Here is a 24878-nt window from a genome sequence, read left to right on the forward strand (position 1 = left end):
ATCTCCCTATTTACTTGTTTCTTTAAGTTCTATCAGCACTATTACGTAGTTTTCAGTGTAAAGATTTTACACATTATTAGTTGAATGTATCCTTGAGTACTTTTTGCTCTTTAACACTATTATAAATTATATTTTTTGAAATTTCATTTTTATGTGATTTTTACTGACATATAGAAAATACAATTAATTTTTATACATTGACCTTGATTCTGGTGACCTACACATAACTTTCTACCTATTATTTGTATATAATTTAATAGCACCAAAAAACCTTGTACCTTTTGTATTTTTTTGGTATCCACACTATTTAGTCATTGGAAACTCTACAGAACCGTATTAGCTTTCTGGCCTTCCTTTGCTTCAAGTGGCAAATCAAATTTTTAAAAAGGAAATTATTCTTGTAGATTAACAAGGGATTTTAAATGGGATTGGCCTAAATAGTTATTAATATGAATAACCTGGTTCCTGACTCAAGTTTAGTGATATTTGTTCCAGAAAATAGATGACATCTGTCTCTACTTCCAAGATTTAGTTTAATAAGAGAAACGGCCACCTCTTTCTGAACATGGAGTCCAATGTAGAAAGCAAAGGAAGTTATTGAATTATAGAATTATAAAATCCAATGGAGAGAAAGTGCTTTAGAGGTTTTCTTTGTAGTTTAATTTCTTCTTGCTAGCATAAAACACAGATATAAGGAAATTTCTTATTTAGAAACAGGGAGAGTATAAATTATGAATTTAGAGCTCAGTGAAAATAGAATATTCATTTTGCAGACCTTTATTATTTAGTCTTTTAAAAGTGTTAGGATGAGAAAATGCACAGTTATTTCATTGTTTCGGAGGAAACGAAAACAGAGCAAAAGAATCCATTTGAAAATTTCATAATGTTTCTGAGCATCAGATGCAGACAGTGCTGGAAAGGACATCAAACATCATGAATTATGCCCCTTGTTTTTACAGAGCGGGGTTCTGGGGCCCAGAGAAGTGGGGTAACTGTCCCCTTCTAAGTTATGGCTCCTGATTGGAGGTGCATCCATTTCCAGTGACTCCTCATTGACTAACTAGAACTCTGATGATTAACTCTTTTGTTTCAAAACAGCTAAGTTTGGGAACTTACATATATTTTAGTATAAAACTCTCTTTGAATTCAAGTATAGAATGGGCACAGTTCAACTCTCAGCTTTCTGGGAATGAATGATTTACAGGGTACATCATATACTTTAATAATAGAGTTTTCCCCACCTTCATGACTCCATCTCAGTTAGAGAGAATCTAGAAAAGGCAAAGAAATCATATTCACTTTTCCCAGGGGCCTGGGATTGAGAAGCAAAATTCTGTGAAGAGAAAGCTATTTCTAGAGAGGCTGCTAGAATTGATGACTCCCTCTCTAATGCAGCTTCTGCCTTTATTGGAGGGAATGGGGAATCATTTCCAGGGGTTGCAGGAAGCTTACCTAGGACTTCAAATCATAAAAGTGGTATGTGAGTGGGAATGAGCAGACTTTCCTCAAAACAGGCAGAACACTGGAGTGAGAGAGATTTACTTTTTGAATTATTTCTGCTGTGGACTTTCAGATGATAGTGGGTTCCACTTAATATTAGTTTGGCCTTTGCCCACGTGGCAGGCAGTAGACAGCTTGGTCATATCATTCAGTGACCCTCCTCCACCTTCAGGTCACCTAAGGTACCTGTGCAGGGGACTTGGGCACTGGGGCTTCTCCAAGACCAAGGAAGGAAAGGCACTCTACGTTAAAAAATGAACAGTTTCCAAAGGCAACAAGTGCAACTATTGCTGTGTGACAATAACCCCAAAACTTAGTGGCTTAAAAAATGGTAAACATTTATTATCTCTCAAAGTTTCCAGGGAGGAATTTGGGAGTGGCTTGGCTAGGTGATTCTGGCTTGAGGTTTCTTATCACTTTGCACCTGAGATGTCAGCCTGGGCTGCAGTTCTACTTCTAAAGGTGGCTCATTCCATTCTGGAAAACAGAGTAGTGGTTTCCGGTCATTGGGGGTGAGGGGAAAGGGTTGGCTACAGGGGGCCGTAAGAGGGCATTTGGGGGGTTGTGGAAGTTGTCTGGACCTTGATATGGCTTCGTGGCTGTATGAGTTTGTTTGTCAAAACTTACGTAACTGTATCCAAGGAGAGAGTGGGGAGAGTGGAATGTCAATTTCAAAAGCCAAATAAAAGAAGAAAGAAAATGTGAGTCACTCATATGTTGGTAGGAGGCCTTTGTTTTTCTCCTCGTGGGCCTCTCCCAGGAGTTTTGAAGGTGCTCGTGCTGTGGACCCTGGCTTCCCACAGAGCCTCAGGTGAAAGCCATCCTTTTTAGGATGCTCCAAGGTCACGTGGCCTCGCTTCCATCACTTTCTGTTGGTTAGAAGTCAATGCCAGTCCCTATTCAAGGGGTGGTTGGGAATTCAACTCCACCTTTGAAGAGGGGACTACCAGAGAACACGTGGACATTTTTAAACCACCACAATCAGAATGCAGGTGGATACCCGACCCATGTGACAAATACTGTGCTGTCATACCCTTTGTAGACTTTGGAGTGGAAAACATCTTATCCACAGGAGGCATTCATGTATGCAATAAACACAAGTCAAGGATTTCATTAAAAAAATCTGATAGAGATTTCTGCCTATTCTCATGAGAACCAGGTCAACAGAAAATAGTTTCTCTGAGGTCCTCTGCCCAAGACTTGATGGATGTGACAGCAGGAATCGGCAAAGACAGGGCACACTTTCCCAGGTGAAGGTTGCTTGAGAATCTCCATTTGAGTTTTCAACAATCCTTCCTTCATCTGACAACCATTTTCCCTTAAGACATGGCCACTCCAGTATGCTTGGGGATTCCAAAGTTTTGGGGAGCAAATTAATTGGAGTTAACAGTTTGCTCGTGGGCTCCTAATCTCCCTGTGAGATGATAGAAACAGAAATTCTGATCAGGTGACTCGAGGTCAAGATTTTAGAAACAGAAAGCTTGTTATGTGTTGGTGTATTTCCTCTTTGATGCCTTCTTTGATTTTTTCATTTATTTTCCACTTCATTCCACTAACATTGAACTCCTACCTGGTACAAGCACAAAGTGCTGGAGATTCTACAGTGAATGAGAAGAGAAGGTTCCTATGGAGAAGAAGTAGGAAATAAAGAAGCAAAATACATTAACCCTGTGACAAGTGCTAATGGGAGGTGTGTTCCTTTAAATGGGAAAGTTAGTGACAACCACTCAGAGAAGCTGACATTTTGAACTGTGACCTGAAGGATCCAGACACGAAGCACCTGCCCCTTCAAGCAGAGGTGCTGGCAGGTGCAAAGGCCCTGTGGTGGGCAGAGGGCCTGAAACTAATGAGAGGAGAGGGGTAAAAAGTGAGATTGTGACCCAGATGAGGTCACACTGCATAGATCTTAATAGGTCATGGGAAGAAGTTGTGATTTATTCTAAGTGCACCCACGTGTTTGCATCTCATTTTATTTGTGAATCCGAATGTTCCACCTTTTCTCTACTTTAGGGCTTAGTTCATTTCCATTCTGGGTCACCGGCTCTTCCCTCTGTCCAAGAGCAGGTCCTGCTCCTGTCATTCCTGGGGATGCAACCTTTACCTGCTTCCTTTGTTCAGGGCTGCATTTCTCAAATCACAAGCAGGTTTTTAGGGTAGCAGCCCTTTCTGGCCAGAGGTCCATCATTCATTCATGGTTTTCAGGACTAAGAAAAAGCTCTGGAGTTCCTTTAGTATGAAAGTCATACTGACCAAGGTCTCTTTAATAGTTTTGGGGGAGTGGGGGGCATGGGGGGAGAACCAAAATTTCTTGACAGTCTTGGGGAGGAAACCAAGCTCGGGAAGAGCATGTTGGTTCCTGAAAAAGAGCAGGGGAGTTAGAAAGAGATGCATTAGGTGCATACAGGCATGTTTGGGCAGTTTATTCACAGGAAAATGGACCTACCGAATCCCCATTGAAGTCTTCATTTCAGAACAGAGGATTCTGGTCACTGAATTGAGCCTTGTTTAAGTGAGCAAGTAAAAGAGCCCTGTGAAGGTGACAGTGGGCGTGGGAATGGAGGTGGAACTCCCAGATGGTGCGATCAGAGGCGTCAGGTGAACCTTGAAGGGCACTGGAAGATGTGCAGGTCAGGCAGCTGAGTGGGACCACACTGCAGGCTGAGGACGGACCCCATGCAAAGGCCTGCGAGCTGGGGGGACAGCAGCGCCCCCTGGGGGAACTGTGTGGGATGGCTGGAGCTTAAGGCCACTTTTGGGGTTAATGGGAGAAGCACCTCGAGAAACAGTCAGATCATGGCGGCAGTTGAATACTTCCACTGAACCCTGAAGGTTATGGGGAGTAACTTAAAGATTTTTGGCAGGAAAGTTACATGTTGATATTTGTATTTTTGAAAGAGATGTCTACAGACAGCAATGTGGAGCCTGGATTAGAAGGGAACTGGATGGGAGGCAGGGAGATTATTGGGAGGCTACTAATTTAATCCAGTGAGAAATTATGCCAACTTGAGCTAAAGAAAGTAGTAGCAGCAGGAATATCAGTAAAGGGAAAAAATGAGGAACAAATTGGATGTGAATTCAACAGAATTTGGTGGACAGTTGGTCCTCCAGAGCCCTTGACAGCTGCACCTTCATGTACAGGCAGGGCCTGCCCATGATTGACTCTTAACTGCATGCCCAGATACCGTCAGAACCTTCTGCTGAAGCACAAATCCCAGGGCTGGGCATTTGGTGTTATCTGTCCTGATACTTTTAACCCAGTCGTGGTCTTGTCAAAGTTTCTGGAGGGCAGGGTCCATACCTTCTTATTCTTTGTATCACCTACAGTGTGCAAAACAACGTATCATTGATGGAAGGTCCTGACTGGATGCCCAGGATTTGAGTGGTCTCACTCCTATTAACCAACTCCAGTTTTTCTGGTGCACTCAGAATTATGGGTCTCAAACGGATGATTGAACATTTCCCAGTGCTGAATACTTGATAAAAAATTACTATGTCAAGTAAGGTGCATTTTTATTCCATTTAATAAGTTAAAACAAAAGCCTTAGTTCATTCCTTATAGGAATATTTTCAGTCTCTGAAAGCTGTATGTATTTATCTAGTTGAGAATCAGCAGAAAATAGGACCTTTAAGCAGATATGATAATTATAGAACAATTGAATGGTAGGGGAAGAGGTGCCAGAAGAAAATGCTCAGCTTAGCTTACACCTGGTTGTTTTTGCGTTATTATTTTTAATGTGTTTTGACACCTCAGCTGTTGCATCTAGACTTGCTCTGATGTTCAGAGCCCATATTTTGGGTTAGATAATTAAACTGCTTAAATGGCTCGTGTTCCTGTCATATTACTGGAGTGGGAAAATAGGGTGATATGGAAGAGATCATTTTCATTCATTCACTCACTCATACTCACTAAGTATCTATTATGTACCAGGCTCTGTGCCTAAAGATTTACAGAATATTGAAATGTCTGACTCATCGTCCAATCTCAAAGCATTTAAAGTCTTGAGGAGAGCAGGGAGAGCAAAATAATACATTTATTGAAATAAGTATAACACAAAATATGAAAAAATAAAATCAGAGCTTAAAAGCCACTCCAGCATGATGCCTTGGGAATTGAAAGTAGGGAAACAATGACTTCCAACCTGGAGTTAGCAACAGGACACGTGGAAACTGATGACCAGTTTCTTTAGAGAAGAGGGATCAGTATAACTAAAAGTGTAGAGAGATGGCAGAAGTATGAGCACGATTAGCAATCCAGTTCACTGGAGTTAGTGACATAAAGCTGAGAAGACAGATCCGAACCAAATTATAAATAGCCTTACATGTCAGGCAAAGCTGAACTTTATTTGATAGCCACTGACATTTTTTGGGTTTTTTTTTTGAGTAGGATGATGACCGGTCTTATCTGTGCTTTAGGGGGATAACTCTGTGATGGATTGTAATGGGGGGATTCAGGAGGCCAGGAGACTGGATAGAATTGATGCAGTGTGAAGGCCTGGAGGGGCCCAAGGTCCAGCAGGGGGAGGGAAGAAATGGGACCAGTGAAAGATACATGTATTTCTCTTTGCACTGGTCAGCAGACTTCCCCACGTCGGCCAAATGAAGAGAAGTCAGAGCATTAGAATTCTCAAAGACACCTTGGCAAGGCCTTGGGAACACTCATAGGGAAAATAGAAATTTAATGAGTAATATGAGTAATGACTCAGATTTCTGTTCACTCTCAAATCCAACAAGAAATGTAGCTGATGAACATTCATGGCAGTCTGTTTACATCCTGTAGGGCTATTCTTTCTTCAGCCGAGACAGATTTTGGTCCATTATTGCTCTTCATGAAGCGAATGAATGGAACACTGTCTGAAGAAGCTGGGTTAACTCTTCATCGTCACGGACTAGGTTCCAGAATGGACGAGCTTGGCTTTTCAAACGGAATCATTCTGTCTCCATTTATGCGATGTGGGCAAACTCATCAAACAGAGAACTACAAAGCCGCTTGGATTTCTAATTTCAGAGTGGGCTAATACATTGGAAACAGCCTTAAATTTGACACATGGAGACAGTGTCCTTGGTTTTGAGATGCTGACCAAGAAAAGGGCAAAAGCAACATCAAAACACACCCACCGGGGTTTCCCTGGTGGCGCAGTGGTTGAGAATCTGCCTGCCAATGCAGGGGACACGGGTTCGAGCCCTGGTCCGGGAAGATCCCACATGCCGCGGAGCAACTGGGCCTGCGAGCCACGATTACCGAGCCTGCGCGTCTGGAGCCTGTGCTCCACAACAAGAGAGGCCGCGATAGTGAGAGGCCCGCGCACCGCGATGAAGAGTGGCCCCCGCTTGCCACAACTAGAGAAAGCCCTCGCACAGAAACGAAGACCCAACACAGCCATAAATAAATAAATAAAATTAAAAAAAAAAAAAAACCACACCCACCAAAAATCCAGGTCACTTAAGTGTTCTTTAGTTGCCAATTTTGGCTACATTGAGGAAGCTGACAGTATCACATGAAGATGCTTTCCTTCCTCAGTGCTCTAAGTCTTTTCCTCAGTATTGATTGAAGGTCTCTCTTGTTTAGTTTAAGCTCCAAAAACAGAGATCGTATTTTACAAGAGCTCAGCACGGTGTTTTCCTAAGGTTCTGGGAACATGTATCTGCCATGCTGGCTCTTAAATAGCTGTGGGCTTTGGTAGTGGCTCTGTTAGTTGGGCTTTGTATTCAACAAAATAAGGGATGCTTTGGGAAAACATGCAAAATCAGGAGAAACCTGTCTTTTAACAAGTGGGAAACTTTTCTTTGTTTCTAAAATTATAGCTTTAACTCCACGCAAAAAAGTAATCATAAGTGTCGATTTTTTTCAAAGCTGCTACCGATAGACCTAATTTTCTGCAATAGATGGGATTCTATAAAGTGGATTGTGAACTGAGATTAAGGTATACAAATGTCAGGTTTACTCAAAGGAGAGCCTACTGACTGATGTTTTTGTTCACTATCTTATTTTGACTAATATTTAATGAGCACTTAGCGTATAACAAGCATTGTGATAAACCCTGGTGTATAAAGATGGCATTGCCCTGAAATATAAAAGACATTCTCACATCTTCAAGAAGTCCACAGCAATATTTTGAAAAGCTGTTTACCTGAAAATCTCTGGTGTATCCTGCATACATAAACGCATAGAGATACAGGAAGGAAAACACACCCACAAAAGCGTTGTGCGTTCTACACGTTCGATCTCTTTTACAAACAGCTTCTGCTACTGGCAATTATCATCTCATGTGAACAGTTCCCCAAGAAAATGGGGATTTTATAGTTGAGGTTGATGTAAGGGAAGAAGCAGTAGGCATCCTGGTAAATTGTGTCTGGAACCTTTGTATGGCTATATGCCCAGGGTGGAAACTGCTACATGCAAATGGAGACAGTCAATCCTATAGATGCTTTGCTCTAATGGAATCACTTGAAAGAAAGATCTCGTCATTTATTCATCCACTGGTTGTTCAACGAATCCTTATTAGGTGATTATTATGTTTGTGTTATATGTTATCATGCTGGATGTTGGGATGCAATAATGAACAAGACACGGTCCTTGAGTTCAGGAAATTTCCACGCTTAATAGGAAAAACAAGCATTTTAACATTATTTTTTAAATGTATTTAAAATTCCCAAATGATTTACATGTCCTTACTGTATGAAATGGGAAAATTTTCCTTAAAATCTTGGAGAAAACATTTTCATTTAAACATATACCATAATAAAACTAAAGATTTCCTTAGAAATACGGAGGCTGGTGGTGTGCTGCCAGTAGAAACGTTATTTACCAAAACAGATCTTCTATTTGGAAGGTATGTACGATGCCTCCGTTAGCTAAGTGGGTTCTTAGACCTGGGTAATGAACAAAAATATGCCATAACTTGAGTTTGGAGTCTATTTTTGCAAAGTATGCCAATGTTACATTTACTAAAATAGCTAATGGACCAGTGAAGTGGCATCGCTTTTCACTGATACCAGCTGGCTAACTGTTAACTGATTTGAAATGAGTTATCAAGCACTGCTGTTTTGTAAATAAGAGTCTTGAGTTTTTATGCCGTTACGTGTGAAAGAGGGGCATCTATTGCTCACTACGAACCCTTTTTTTTGGTGGGAGCTGTGGTTTCACAAAGTCCTGGTTACTCATTAAGATTTGGTATAATGGACTCAGAGACAGAAACCCTGGAGTTGAGTCCTGTCTCTGTTAAGCAGCTAGGAGATCTTGATGGGTCGCTTCACCTCTCTGGGCCTCAGTTTCCTCTCTTATACAGTGAAGGTGTTGGGCTGGTCATCCACAGTGTCTCCTTAGTATCACCTTCCATCTAGTTTCCATCCCATCCGTCTGAACCACAGAGGAACACTTTATTGTAAGTCCATGTGCTTGGGATGTGGACAGCTGAACCTCTGGAAAAGGATCTGGTACAGATTGTCTAAGACCAGTTTTTATGATGAACTAACCCTACCTTGGACCCATAAGGAAGAGCTTTATTTTGCTCCCTCTCTATTCTTTTTGACCACCCATGGGCTTCTGCACTTGGGCCACAATGTAAAGACTTGATTCAGGTATGTAGTCTTAGCAAATAGCTCTTTCTTACTGTTTGGCTTGAGTCTGAACAAACTGTATCTCTACTTGAAGCTCTAAGCAAACCAACACAGTTAGAACTCTGGAGGCACCCTGACTTATTCCCCTAAGACCTGAGATTTTCTGTCAACCCCTAAAGGTCTATGCCAACTTCATCTCCTTACTCATCCCCTCATCTCATCTCTGTTCTGTAGCCTTCCCTCAATTTCAAGTGCACATCTTGTAAGTTTCCAATTTTCAGTCCTTAGACATAAAAGTTCTTCAGCAGAGTCAGTGGTAATTGGCCTCTACAACACACATGCACATACATGTCCCCACACATACATACGTGATTACTGATCATATATATTGTTTCTAATTGTCTCTCATTTTCTCCCAGTGTGGTTACTATTTGAATGGAATTCACGATTGTTGCACCCAATCATGGGGGTCCAATTCCATTAATAGTGGGATAACTCTTATCAGATCAACCCTCCCACTGATAAAGACTATAAACTCTGGACAGTATATAAAACTCATGTAACTGAAGGCAATGAAGAACAAACATTCAAAAACAGGTGAGAGCTTGAGGGAATTGAATACTTGGAAGAAACAAACAACATTGAGTGAGTTTCCCAGTTTTCGTGGCTTTTTCCCTCAGGGCTGACCTCGGTCAGCATCAAGCTGATTGGCTAAAGCTCAGATAAAAGCCTACAGTCTTAATGGCCTGAAAAACCAGAGCAAAGAGCTCTTGGGGACAAGGGCACTAGAAAGTGGAGGAAAAATTCAAGAAAGAAAAGCCATAGAGCGGAAGCTTCAAATTCTGTGTTTATACTCTGCCTAAACTTGTTCCTGACACCTAAGCAACACCTCCAAGAGGCCAACTCCAAACATCCTAGCAAAGGCTAAAAGGCCTGAGCACCCATTTCAACTGCTACTCCCCACTCTCTGCTGCAACACACACACAACTGGGGAGCGTTTGAGTTCAGCCAAGTTCACTGCCTTCTTTAAAAATCAGTACTCTTTGGAGGAATATAGGAGAATCCAGAGTTTACACAGTGTATCATTTCACAATGTCCAGATAAGATACCAAGTTAATACACATGCCTATGAAGAAATAGGAAAATATGACCCATTTTTTAAGAGAAAAAGCAATCAGTGCAGACTAACACTGAGCTGATGCAGCTAATGGACATGCTTGAGGATGTAGAGGGAAATACAGTCATAATGAGATAGGAAATAGAAAATCTACTCAGCAACAGGAACAAAAGCACCCACAGCAATGCGCAGCACGATCTGTAAGTTACCCCGCAAGAGGGTTGTAGTGAACCAATGGTCCAAGACCCGGCCCACGTTGTTGCAGAGGCCACAGGGGTCCCGCTGCCTTTTCAGAAACTCATACTGAAGGGGAAATCTCTGAAGGAAATGGAGAAACCATTGTCAGCGCTTGGAATACCAAACGGTGCCCGGGTCATGTTAACTGGGAAAAAGAACAGTCCCGAGGAAGAAGCTGAACTAAAGAAGCTGAAAGACTTGCAGAAGTTTGTGGAGAAGACAGCTGACCGACTGGAGGAGCTGAGGAAAGAGCTTACTGGAATCCAGCAGGGTTTTCTGGCCAAGGATTTGCAAGTTGAAGCTCTCTGCAAACTCCATAGGCGAGCAGTTTATGAAGATCTTGGAAGAGATTGACACACTGATTCTGCCAGAAGATCGCAAAGACAGTAGAATGAAAAAGGAAGGCTTTGGTGAAAAGGATTCAGGCGTTCCTAGCTGAGTGCAGCGCAGGGGGGCCGAACATCGGCCAGGAGACGGAGCGACTGCAGTCGTGAACTTGGCCCTGACTCACCGAGGTGAGGCAGAGAAGGCAGGGCTGCCCCGAAAAACAGCTCCACAAGCTCTGCGCTCTCCGGATCAGCAGTTACGCGCCTTCCCCGGGGCTGCTGGGGACAACTGGACGATTGCCAGTTTTCCTTCTCTTGTACGCGCTCTCGGTGAACAAGTATTGCCTGTACGATCTTAGCGCCCCTGTCAGTTTGTCAGTCCGTCTCTGTATATCTGTGCCGTCCAGCAGCCGACCTTGTCTGGAGGGGGCCTCCCCTGCCCAAGTCTTCCCGGCTTTTCTGACCTTCGGATGCTTTCTTTGGGCTGGTGAGAGCTCTCATTTGTCCTGGGGTAGTTCCGGGTTCATCAGCTATGCTGGTCTTCAGATATGTGAGGCCTTTTTGCGCTTACGATCCCATAGTCCCATCTGTGTAAACCAGAATCACCAGGAGGTTCTGCATCTGGTCAGGAATGTTGGGAATGGCTCAGAACAGGTGTTTGGCACACAGGGAGTCCAAGTATCTCTCGTTGTGACCTAATTCTGGAATAGCTGGGTGGGTTGTGGGTTCATAGACCCTGTCTTCACCCCCCAGTGACCCTGACCAGCCACCGGCTTGAGCTCTCAGGGGGCCATTCCTGGATTGGGGCTTGTGGTTGATTCATGGACTTCCTTGTCCCCAAGCAAATCTCTAGGAGGTTAGAACCCAGAGTGTCTAAGTCTCTGCTCGAAACCGGACCAGAACCAGAGTTCTCCCGGGTCAGGGGGAGACAGAGTGAATAATAAAGCAGGCAGGTGGTGAGGGCCACTGTAAACTTCTGAGGAGTTCCTTCAAAGGCATTTCTGTCAACCGTACCCTTCTGAGATCTACATTTCCTTCGAGTTCCTTCGAGGCTGTGTTTGTCTGTTTTGTGGCCTTTTCCCCCTTCGTTGTTATTTTAAAAATAGAACAGTTTATATAGACGTCAGCAAACAGAAGAGTGTTTAGAATTTTTTTTCTTTTTGGCAGATGAAGTATGGGAAGCAAAAGTCTTCTGAGGTTCTAGTATAGCTATGTTATCAAGTTGAGAGTGGCCCTGCGTGCCGGAACTCTTAAAACGGGTCAGCTGCTGTCACCCCATTTTTCACACAGTGCCCAGGAGACAGGTTTCCAACAGGCCACTGTGTGGCCAACCTTATTTCGCAGAGAGGGCATCAGTGAAGTCCCGGGAATTTAGGGCTGCGTGGGTGGGACCTGGGACAAGGTGGTGGTAAGGGGGGTGGGCAAGAAGACGAGGCTCAGGGTCCAGCCCACCCACCCCCAACTTTGATCAGAGCAGTCCAGTATTTATCTGTTTCTAGGTAGTAGCTGTGTGGCCTTGGGCCACAGCAGGTTCCTGTGTGCCAGATACCATTCTAAGTTCTTGAGGTGTATTAGGCATTGAATCCTCACACACTCTAGGAGGTAGACAGATACTATCCCTGTTTTAGAGATGAGCTCAGGTAATTTGCTCAAGATCATAGAGAGACAAAGCAAGGACACAAACTGAGCAGCTTTACTCCGAGCCCATGTCCTTAATCTCTACCAGTTTGCCTCCCACCTGACATGGGGTTGCTCACACCCTCTCATTATTTATCTCCCATGTTGGCCTCTGCACTTCCCCTCTGGCCCACTCCAGTTCGTCCTCCACAGAGCGACTGAGTGATCACGAAGTGCACATCTTATCATGTCAGTCCCCTGCTTAGAAACCTCAATGGCCCCCATTTCTCTTGGGATAAAGGCCAAGGTCCTTACCCTGCGCCCTTCTCATCTCGGGCCACTCTCCTGTTTGCTCTCTGCTGTCAGCCACTCCGGTCTAGTTCAGGCCCTCAGGTGCTCTGTACCCTGTCCCGCTCTGCGGTCTTTGCACACGCTGTTCCTCTGCTTGGACAGTTCCACGCCATCCTTCCCCTACCCCTACCCCTGTCCTAGGCGACTCCTGTTCATCCTTCAGAACGTAAATGTCTCTTCATGAAGAAACCTCACCTACTACTGTCTGAGAACATCAAGCCCCCAGGTGATATCCTTTCACAGCTTGTCATGACTTTTTACGAAAAACAGCACTTACCGTGGTCTATGATGATTTATTTGTGGGATTATTTGAATAATATTTGCCTTTATGCTAGACTGTGAGTTCCTTGGGTTAAGGAGCTTCTTTGTCTTGTTAACAGTGTATTTCAAGCACATTGTCTGGTTTATATTAGGTGCTCAATAAATATTTGGAGAATGAGTGAAAAAAAAATTTACTGGATGTGTTTATAAGACCAATTGGATTTGAACAAAGAGTCAGCAAACTTGAATTTATATCAGTAGAAATGACCTAATCTAAAGAACACAGAGAAAATATATTAAAAAAATTAAAATGCCACAGTAGTGCATGGGATAATGTCAAAAAGCCTAACATAGGTGACAGAAACAAATGTACGTAAGTAGGATAAATGTGAAGAAAACCATACCTTGAGTCACCAGGATCATCATAGTCAAACTGCTGAAAACAAAAGATACAGAGAAAATCTTAAAAGCAGCCGAAGAAAATGTACACATCACACAGAGAGCAACAACAATATGAATTATAGCTGATTTCTCATTAAAACAAAGAAATTGAATCCAGAAGTCAGGGGAGCTCCTCAAAGTCCTGGAAAGAAAACAACAACAAACAAATAAACAAACCTGTCAACCAGTGAAAATACTCTTCAAGAATAAAGATGTAACAAAGACATTTTCAAATAAACAAAAAACTAGAGTTTGTTGCCAGCAGACCTGCACTGCAAGAAGTGCTACAGAAGTTCTTCAGGCTGTACAGAAATACCAGATGGAAAATCGGATCCTCAAGACGGAATGAAAATCACCAGGGATGTTAAATATGTAGATTAGCATAACAAGCTTACTTTTCCCTTAAGTTTTAAAAATTATATATGATTCTTTTTAATTCCTCTTTTTAAAAAATTGAGACATAATTTACACATCATGAGAGTCACCATTTTAAAGTATACAATTCAGTGACTTTTAGTGTGTTCGTGAAGTTGTGCTGCCGTGAACACAATTTTAGAATGTTTCTTCACCCCATAAAGCCCCGTACCATCAGCAGTTATTCCCCATTCTCTCCTTGCCCCAGCTGCTGGCAACCACTAATGTACATTCTGTCTCTGTGAACTTGCCTATTCTGAACATTTTGTATAAAAATAATCATACAATATGTGTCTTTTGTGTCTGGCTTTTTTACTTAGCATACTGTTTTTAAGGTCCATCTATACTGCAGCATGTATCAGTACATCATTCTTTTTATTGCTGAATCATGTTCCATTGTATAGATCACCTCTGTTTATCCAGTCAGCAACTGATGGATATTTGGGCTGTTTGCACATTTTGACTATTATGAAAAATACCACTTTGAACATTCACATAAAAGTTTCTGTATAAACATATGTTTTCAGTTCCCTTGGGTATATAACTAGGAGTGGTATTGCTGGGGTATACGGTAACTCTACATTTAACTTTTTAAGGAACTAAAGACCTGTTTTCAAAATTGGCTCTGCCATTTTCCATTCCTACCAACAATGAATGAGGGTTCCAGTTTCTCCGCATCCTGGTCAACACTTATTAATATCTATCTGCTTGATTTTAACTATTCCAGTGGCTGTGAAGTGGTATTCCACTGTGGTTTTGATTTACTTTTTCCTAATGGCTAATGACATTGAGCATCTTTTCATGTGTTTATTGGATATTTGCATATATTCTTGGGGAAATACCTGTGTATATCTTTTACCAAGTTTTTAATTGAGTTGTCTTTTTATTTTTGGATTGTAAGAGTTCTTTATTTAGTCTGGATACTAGACTCTTATCAGATATATGATTTGCAGTTTTTTTCTCCCATCTGTCAGTTATCTTTTTAGTTTCTTAATAGTATCCTTTGAAGCACAAATGTTTTTAATTTTGATTGTTTAATTTATATGTGTATGTACATATATATTTGTGTGTGTGTGTATATATATATATATATATATATATATATATATATATATATAGTATCTTATGTAAAGAATCATTGCCTAATCCAATTGTCACAAATTTACCCCAATTTTTTCTTCTAAGAGTTTTATAGTTTTAACTCTTCCATTTAGGTCTTTTATCCCTTTTGGGTTAATTTTTTTTATAGGTTTGAGGTAGGTTTTTAGCTTCATTCTGTTGCACATACATATCCAGTTGTCCCAGTGACATTTGTTGAAAAAAACTATTCCCTTATTGAGTTGTCTTGGCATCCTTTCTGAAAATCAATTGACTAAAAATGTATGGGTTAATTTCTGGACTACAGATCCTATTCCATTGATCTGTATGTCTATCTGTATTCCAGTACCAAACAATTTTGATTACTGTAGCATTTGGAAATCAGGAAGTGTCAGTGCTCCAACTTTATTCTTTTTCAAGACTATCTTGTCTATTTTGGGCCCCTTCCATTTCCATATGAAATTCACTTTGTCAATTTCTCTAAAAACGAGAGCTAAGATATGATAGGGCTTGTGTTGAATCTGTTGCTCAATTTGGGGAATATTGTCATTTTAACAATATTAAGTCTTCCAATCCATGGATACAAGATCTGTTGTATTTAGTTAGGTCTTTGAAAAATTTCCTTCAATAATATTTTGCAGTATTCAGTGTACAAGTCTTGCACCCATTTTGTTAAGCTTATTCCTAATATTCTTTTTCATGCATATTTTTTTAATTTTTGAATTTTATTTTATTTTTTTTTTTATACAGTGGGTCCTTATTAGTTATCAATTTTATACACATCAGTGTACACATGTCAGTCCCAATCTCCCAATTCATCACACCACCACCAACTCCCTCTCCCCTTTCCCCCCTTGGTGTCCATACATTTGTTCTCTACATCTGTGTCTCAATTTCTGCCCTGCAAACCGGTTCATCTGTACCATTTTTCTAGGTTCCACATATATGCATTAATATACGATATTTGTTTTTCTCTTTCTGACTTACTTCACTCTCTATGATAGTCTCTAGATCCATCCATGTCTCTACAAATGACCCAATTTTGTTCCTTTTTATGGCTGAGTAATATTCCATTGTATATATGTACCACAACTTCTTTATCCATTCGTCTGTCGATGGGCATTTAGGTCGCTTCCATGACCTGGCTATTGTAAATAGTGCTGCAATGAACATTAGGGTGCATGTGTCTTTTTGAATTATGGTTTTCTCTGGGTATATGCCCGGTAGTGGGATTGCTGGGTCATATGGTAATTTTATTTTTAGTTTTTTAAGGAACCTCCATACTGTTCTCCATAGTGGCTGTATCAATTTACCTTCCCACCAACAGTGCAAGAGGGTTCCCTTTTCTCCACACCCTCTCCAGCATTTGTTGTTTGTAGATTTTCTGATGATGCCCATTCTAACTGGTGTGAGGTGATACCTCATTGTAGTTTTGATTTGCATTTCTCTAATAATTAGTGATGTTGATCACCTTTTCATGTGCTTCTTGGCCATCTGTATGTCTTCTTTGGAGAAATGTCTATTTAGGTCTTCTGCCCATTTTTAGATTGGGTTGTTTGTTTTTTTAATATTGAGCTGCATGAGCTGTTTATATATTTTGGAGATTAATCCTTTGTCCATTGATTCGTTTGCAAATATTTTCTCCCATTCTGGGGGTTGTCTTTTCATCTTGTTTATGGTTTCCTTTGCTGTGCAAAAGCTTTTAAGTTTCATTAGGTCCCATTTGTTTATTTTTGTTTTTATTTCCATTACTCTAGGAGGTGGATCAAAAAAGATCTTGCTGTGATTTGTGTAAAAGAGTGTTCTTCCTATGTTTTCCTCTAAGAGTTTTATAGTGTCTGATCTTACATTTAGGTCTCTAATCCATTTTGAGTTTATTTTTGTGTATGGTGTTAGGTAGTGTTCTAATTTCATTCTTTTACATGTAGCTGTCCCGTTTTCCCAGCACCACTTATTGAAGAGACTGTCTTTTCTCCATTGTATATATCCTTGCCTCCTTTTTCATACATTAGTTGACCATAGGTGAGTGGGTTTATCTCTGGGCTTTCTATCTTGTTGCATTGATCTGTGTTTCTGTTTTTGTGCCAGTACCATATTGTCTTGATTACTGTAGCTTTGTAGTATAGTCTGAAGTCAGGGAATCTGATTCCTCCAGCTCCGTTTTTTTCCGTCAAGACTGCTTTGGCTATTTGGGGTCTTTTGTGTCTCCATACAAATTTTAAGATTTTTTGTTCTAGTTCCGTAAAAAGTTCCATTGGTAATTTGATAGGGATTGCATTGAATCTGTAGATTGATTTAAGTAGTATAGTCATTTTCACAATATTGATTCTTCCAATCCAAGAACATAGTATATCTCTCCATCTGTTGGTATCATCTTTAATTTCTTTCATCAGTGTCTTATAGTTTTCTGCATACAGGTCTTTTGTCTCCCTAGGTAGGTTTATTCCTAGGTATTTTGTTCTTTTTGTTGCAGTGGTAAATGGTAGTGTTTCCTTAGTTTCTCTTTAAGGTTTTTCGTCATTAGTGTATAGGAATGCAAGAGATTTCTGTGCATTAATTTTGTATCCTGAAACTTTACCAAATTCACTGATTAGCTCTAGTAGTTTTCTGGTAGCATCTTTAGGATTCTCTATGTATAGTATCATGTCATCTGCAAACAGTGACAGTTTTACTTCTTCTTTTCCAATTTGTATTACTTTATTTCTTTCTTCTCTGATTGCCATGGCTAGGACTTTCAAAACTATGTTGAATAATAGTGGTGAGAGTGGACATCCTTGTCTTGTTCCTAATCTTAGAGGAAATGCTTTCAGTTTTTCACCATTGAGAATGATGTTTTGCTGTGCGTTTGTCATATATGGCCATTATTATGTTGAGATAGGTTCCCTCTGTGCCCACTTTCTGGAGAGTTTTTATCATAAATGGGCATTGAATTTTGTCAAAAGCTTTTTCTGCATCTATTGAGATGATCATATGGTTTTTATTCTTCAATTTGTTAATATGGTGTATCCCATTGATTGATTTATGTATATTGAAGAATCCTTGCATCCCTGGGATAAATCCCACTTGTTCATGGTGTATGATCCTTTTAATGTGTTGTTGGATTCTGTTTGCTAGCATTTTGTTGAGGATTTTTGCATCTATATTCATCAGTGATACTGGCCTGTAATTTTCTTTTTTTGTAGTATCTTTGTCTGGTTTTGGTATCAGGGTGATGGTGGCCTCACAGAATGAGTTTGGGAGTGTTCCTTCCTCCACAATTTTTTGGAAGAGTTTGACAAGGATGGGTGTTAGCTCTTCTCTAAATGTTTTATAGAATTCGCCTGTGAAGCCATCTGGTCCTGGACTTTTGTTTGTTGGGAGATTTTTAATCACAGTTTCAATTTCATTACTTGTGATTGGCCTGTTCATATTTTCTATTTCTTCCTGGTTCAGTCTTGGAAGATAACACCTTTCTAAGAATTTGTCCATTTCTTCCAGGTTGTCCATTTTATTGGCATAGGGTTGCTTGTAGTAGTCTCTCAGGATGCTTTGTATTTCTACGGTGTCTGTTGTAACTTCTCCTTTTTCATTTCTGATTTTATTGATTTGAGTCCTCTCCCTCTTTTTCTTGATGAGTCTGGCTAATGGTTTATCAATTTTGTTTATCTTCTCAAAGAACCACCTTTTAGTTTTATTGATATTTGCTATTGTTTTCTTTGTTTCTATTTCATTTATTTCTGCTCTGATCTTTATGATTTCTTTCCTTCTGCTAACTTTGGGTTTTGCTTGTTCTTCTTTCTCTAGTTCCTTTAGGTGTAAGGTTAGATTGTTTATTTGAGATTTTTCTTGTTTCTTGAGATAGGCTTGTATAGCTATAAACGTCCCTCTTAACTGCTTTTGTTGCATCCCATAGGTTTCGGATCATCGTGTTTTCGTTGTCATTTGTCTCTAGGTATTTTTTGATTTCCTCTTTGATTTCTTCAGTGATCTCTTGGTTATTTAGTAACGTATAGTTTAGCCTCCATGCATTTGTGTTGTTTATGTTTTTTTCCCTGTAATTCATTTCTAATCTCATAGCGTTGTGGTCAGAAAAGATGCTTGATATGATTTTAATTTTCTTAAATTTACTGTGGCTTGATTTGTGACCCAAGATGTGATCTATCCTGGAGAATGTTCCGTGCTCACTTGAGGAGAAAGTGTAATCTGCTGTTTTTGGATGGAATGTCCTATAAATATCAATTAAATCTATCTGGTCTATTGTGTCATTTAAAGCTTCTGTTTCCTTATTTATTTTCTGTTTGGATCATCTGTCCATTGGTGTAAGTGAGGTGTTAAAGTCCCCCACTATTATTGTGTTACTGTCGATTTCCTCTTTCATAGCTTCTAGCAATTGCCTTATGTATTGAGGTGCTCCTATGTTGGGTGCATATATATTTATAATTGTTATATCTTCTTCTTGGATTGATCCCTTGATCATTATGTAGTGTCCTTCCTTGTCTCTTGTAACAGTCTTTATTTTAAAGTCTATTTTATCTGATATGAGTATTGCTACTCCAGCTTTCTTTTGATTTCCATTTGCATGGAATATCTTTTTCCATCCCCTCACTTTCAGTCTGTATGTGTCCCTAGGTCTGAAGTGGGTCTCTTGTAGACAGCATATATATGGGTCTTGTTTTTGTATCCATTCAGCAAGCCTGTGTCTTTTGGTTGGAGCATTTAATCCATTCACGTTTAAGGTAATTATCGATATGTATGTTCCTATGACCATTTTCTGAATTGTTTTGGGTTTGTTTTTGTAAGTCCTTTTCTTCTCTTGTGTTTCCCACTTAGAGAAGTTCCTTTAGCATTTGTTGTAAAGCTGGTTTGGTGGTGCTGAATTCTCTTAGCTTTTGCTTGTCTGTAAAGCTTTTGATTTCTCCATCGAATCTGAATGAGATCCTTGCTGGCTAATCTTGGTTGTAGGTTCTTCCCTTTCATCACTTTAAGTATATCATGCCACTCCCTTCTGGCTTGTAGAGTTCCTGCTGAGAAATCAGCTGTTAACCTTATGGGAGTTCCCTTGTATGTTATTTGTCATTTTTCCCTTGCTGCTTTCAATAACTTTTCTTTGTCTTTAATTTTTACCAATTTGATTACTATGTGTCTTGGCATGTTTCTCCTTGGGTTTATCCTGTGTGGGACTCTCTGCACTTCCTGGACTTAGGTGGTTATTTCCTTTCCCATGTTAGGGAATTTTTCGACTATAATCTCTTCAAATATTTTCTCTGGCCCTTTCTCTCTCTCTTCTCCTTCTGGGACCCCTATAATGCGAATGTTGTTGCGTTTCATGTTGTCCCAGAGGTCTCTTAGGCTGTCTTCATTTCTTTTCATTCTTTTTTCTTTAGTCTGTTCCGCAGCAGTGAATTCCACCATTCTGTCTTCCAGGTCACTTATTCGTTCTTCTGCCTCAGTTTTTCGGCTATTGATTCCTTCTAGTGTATTTTTCATTTCAGTTATTGTATTGTTCATCTCTGTTTGTTTGTTCTTTAATTCTTCTAGGTCTTTGTTAAACGTTTCTTGCATCTTCTCGATCTTTGCCTCCATTCTTATTCCGAGGTCCTGGATCATCTTCACTATCATTATTCTGAATTATTTTTCTGGAAGGTTGCCTATCTCCACTTCATTTAGTTGTTTTTCTGGGGTTTTTTCTTGTTCCTTCATCTGGTACATAGCCCTCTGCCTTTTCACCTTGTCTATCTTTCTGTGAATGTGGTTTTTGTTCCACAGGCTGCAGGATTGTAGTTCTTCTTGCTTCTGCTCTCTGCCCTCTGGTGGATGAGGCTATCTAAGAGGCTTGTGCACGTTTCCTGATGGGAGGGACTGGTGGTGGGTAGAGTTGACTGTTGCTCTGGTGGGCAGAGCTCAGTAAAACTTTAATCTGCTTGAGTGCTGATGGGTGGGGCTGGGTTCCCTCCCTGTTGGTTGTTTGGCCTAAGCCAACCCAACACTGGAGACTACCTGGGCTCTTTGGTGGGGCTAATGGTGGACTCTGGGAGGGCTCATGCTCAGGAGTACTTCTCGGAACTTCTGCTGCCAGCGTCCTTGTCCCCACTGTGAGCCACAGCCACTGCCCACCTCTGCAGGAGACCCTCCAGCACTAACAGGTAGGTCTGGTTCAGTCTCCCTTGGGGTCACTGCTCCTTCCCCTGGGTCCTGATGTGCACACTACTTTGTGTGTGCCGTCCAAGAGTGGAGTCTCTGTTTCCCCCAGTCCTGTCAAAGTCCTGCAGTGAAATCCCACTAGCCTTCAAAGTCTGATTCTCTAGGAATTCCTCCTCCCGTTGCCAGACCCCTGGGTTGGGAACCTGACGTGGGGCTCAGAACCTTCACTCCAGTGGGTAGACTTCTGTGGTATAAGTGTTCTCCAGTCTGTGAGTCACCCACCCAGCAGTTATGGGATTTGAGTTTACTGTGATTGTGCTCTCCTACCATCTCATTGTGGCTTTTCCTTTGTCTTTGGATGTGGGATATCTTTTTTGGTGAGTTCCAGTGTCTTCCTTTCGATGATTGTCCAGCAGCTAGTTGTGATTCTGGTGTTCTTGCAAGAGGGAGTGAGAGCATGTCCTTCTACTCCGCCATCTTGGTTCCTAATATTTTTCATGCAATTTTAAGTGGCATTGTTTCTTAATTTCTTTTTGGATTATTTATTTCAAGTATTTAGAAATATACTTTTAAATTATTAATTGTTATCTTAAAACTTTGTAGAGCTCACTTATTAACTGATTTACAGTGTTGTTCAGTGTTTGATTTTTTTTGTTGTTGTTGACCTTTTGCCTAGTTGTTCTATCCATATTTAAAGCAGGATATTGAAGTCTCCAATTATTATAGTTGAATTGTCCATTTCTCATTCAATTCTGTCAATTTTTGCCTCATATACTTTTGAGGCTCTATTGTTAGGCATACAAATAATTGTTATATTTTATTTGTAGACTGACTGTGTTATCAGGACATTATAAAATGTCCTTCTTTGTCTCTATACCATATGTAGGTTAAATAAAACTGAAAAGTATAACACAAAGAATGGAAATGTAAGGTTCTTACACTTTTTTTGGAAGAGATACAATATTAATTCTAAATAAAATAAAAAGTTAAAGTATGTGTATGGAAATCCTTAGAGAAACCACCAAAAAAGATAGTGGATAAATTAAAATGGATTTCTAAAATAATTCAATGAAGTCACAGGAAACATGAAAGGAGAAGAAAACCAAAAAATAGATAGGATGAACATAAGTAGTGAAAATGGAAGCCTCAAATCTGACCATCTTAATAGTTACATTAAATATAAAATGATTAAACACTCAATTAAAAGGAGGAGGTTTTCAGAATGAATAAAATTCAATACCCAACTAAACCTACAATGGAGATACCTCTTTGTGTGGACTTATTACAGAGGAGATGCTTATTATCTATCATGGTGAGAATAACTAACAGAAGATTAGGATTCTGTTGGTAAGAGATGTGTATTATCTCTGTAAAATTATGCTCTTGTGTTACTGTTACATTACTATACACATATTACTCCATATGGCTGTATACATACAATGGTATATACTATACTTTATGATTTAAGGGTGTTCAAAGGTAATTTTGATTTTAATGTATTTTGTTTTCTATGGAAAGTGTGCCCCTCATGAGTTGTCACTCAACTTTGCTTAGCTCACCTCTCTTGTGTGAACATCTACCCAGTGCTGGCAAGCTTATTGCCATATTTGAAGTTTTCCAATCACATCTCACTTGGGCATTTCCTCTAGAACCTTTATCTTAAGGCTCCCCATACCTCATCCATTAGGCTAAAGAGAATTATTTTCCCCAATCAAGAATATGACTGGACATAAGTTTCTCTTCTATTGATTTTTTTCTCCATTTGTACAGTTATTTTCCCAAATAAAGGTCCTTCTGCAATGAACCTAGATTTTCTAAATGTTCTGTTTGACTGTATACATTCTTCTTGCTAATCTATCAAACTAACTTAATTTCCGTAAGTACATATATATTATATCCTGGCTTTCCCTAAAACCTTAGGTGTCCCTTCAAGTACTTTTGTTGAATAAAATTAGGTTATTTCTTATCTCAGTAATTCATGGTTTTCATTCCTATCACCATTGGTTATTTGTATATATTTTAAGTAAACTTTAAAATTTCAGAATAGTTTTAGATTTACCAAAAAACAGTGAAGATAGTACAGAGAGTTTTCATATATACCATACCTAGTTTTTCCTGTTATTAACGTCTTACCTTTGTGTGCTACGTTTATCACAGTTAATGAGATAATATAGATAAATTAATATTAACAGAAGTCCATAGTTAACCAGATTTCTTTAATTTTCACTTAATGTCCTTTTTCTGTTCCAGAGCTCCATACTACACTATAATTATTTATCATGTCTCCTTAGGCTCCTCTTAGCTGTGACAGTTTCCCAGACTTTCCTTGTTTTTGATGATCTTGACAGTTTTGAGGGTACTGATCAGATACTTGGGAGAATGCCCCTTAATTGGTACTGTCCTCATGATCTGACTCGGGTATGGTTTTTTGAGACGAAGACCACAGTGTTAAAGTACCACTCTCACAACACGTCCTATCATATGTACATACGATCAGTATGACCTATAATGTTGATGTTAACCTTGACACCTGGCTCATGATCATGTTGTCTTTGGAAAGAAGTCACTGTGCATAGCCCACACTTAAGGAGTGGGGAGTTCTCCTCTACCACCTTAAGGATTAATTAGCTATATAGATATTATTTGGTACTCTTCTGCATGGGAGATTTTTATCTCCTCCTTGTTTATTCAATCATTTATTTATATCAGTATGAACTCTTGGATATATTTATTTTACACTTTTGGTGATAATCCAATTCTACTCTATTAATTTTGTTGCTTAAATTGTTCTAGGTTTTACCACGGGGATTTCTTGTAGTTAGCTCCTGTGTCTCTTTGATATACTCCCATTATTCTGGGGGTTTTGTTGTTTGTTTTGCTTTGTTTTGTTTGCACTTCCTTACTTTCTGGCACAAGTTACTTGAAATTCATCTTGTAAATTTCCTTCCTCAGTCCTAGAATTAGCCATTTCTGGAAGGCATCCTGGTTTCACCCACCTTTTTTTTTGAGAATGATATTAGAAACCAAGATCTGGGCACTAGGTTTCTTGCTTACTTTGAAAGAATTGTTTCTGTTTTATTCTATCTGGACAAATTCTTTCTCTTCAAGTTTTGTTTTTTTGTTTTTTTTTTAAGTTCCGTCTATGTCCTTTAGTTCATCATTTCTCTACTGGAAGAATCTCCAAAATGGTCCCTCTCTTTAATCTATTTCCCATTTGGCAACCAGAGAGGTTTTCATAAAATACAAATCCCATTATGCCATTACCCTGCTTAAGCTTCATAAGCTCAGTATTGCCCTCAGGAGAAAGTTTTAACTTAATATTGTTGGAAAGGATTTTGGGATCTTGTTCTTATTTTTCTCTCCAACTTCACCTCTAAAACCTCTCAACCTTGGTTTACACTTCATCCATACGGAAATAATTTTCATTCCTTGTGAGGCTTTGCACAGTTTTATTCCTGGAACACTGCCCTTACTGCTATCTTTTTGCCAACACACACACACACACACACACACACTTCACTGGGTAGATACCTACTGAATTTTCAGATCTCACCTTAGATGAGCATCTTCTAGGAAGCTGTCACAAGAATGCTTCCAGGCTGGGCGTCCTTCCTCAGCTCCCCATAGGACCCTGCACTATGGTTTCACTTCACAACACTCCTCACAATGGTTGGCAATCACCTTTACACATGTCTCTTTCCTCTAGGCTGAGAGCTATGTGATGGAAGAGACTTTGTACCTAGTTTCATCACTGTAGTGTTAACACGTAACCCAGTGTTAACTGGCACTTGACATGCACTAAAGAACTATTTGTTTAGTGAGTCGGTAAGTGCCCCCTG

The 24878-nt window shown here is 39.9% G+C and overlaps 1 protein-coding gene and 1 pseudogene across 1 annotated transcript in view; both read left to right on the forward strand.

Annotated features, from left to right (window-relative positions):
* Positions 1-24878, forward strand: part of ZMAT4 (zinc finger matrin-type 4) — a 345324-nt gene that overhangs the window by 223052 nt on the left and 97394 nt on the right. The gene's annotated exons all lie outside the window — the stretch shown is intronic.
* LOC132356722 (BAG family molecular chaperone regulator 1-like) lies at positions 8902-10905 on the forward strand (annotated as a pseudogene).

Source organism: Balaenoptera ricei, chromosome 21, assembly GCF_028023285.1.
Source record: "Balaenoptera ricei isolate mBalRic1 chromosome 21, mBalRic1.hap2, whole genome shotgun sequence".
NCBI classification, from domain to species: Eukaryota; Metazoa; Chordata; class Mammalia; order Artiodactyla; family Balaenopteridae; genus Balaenoptera; species Balaenoptera ricei.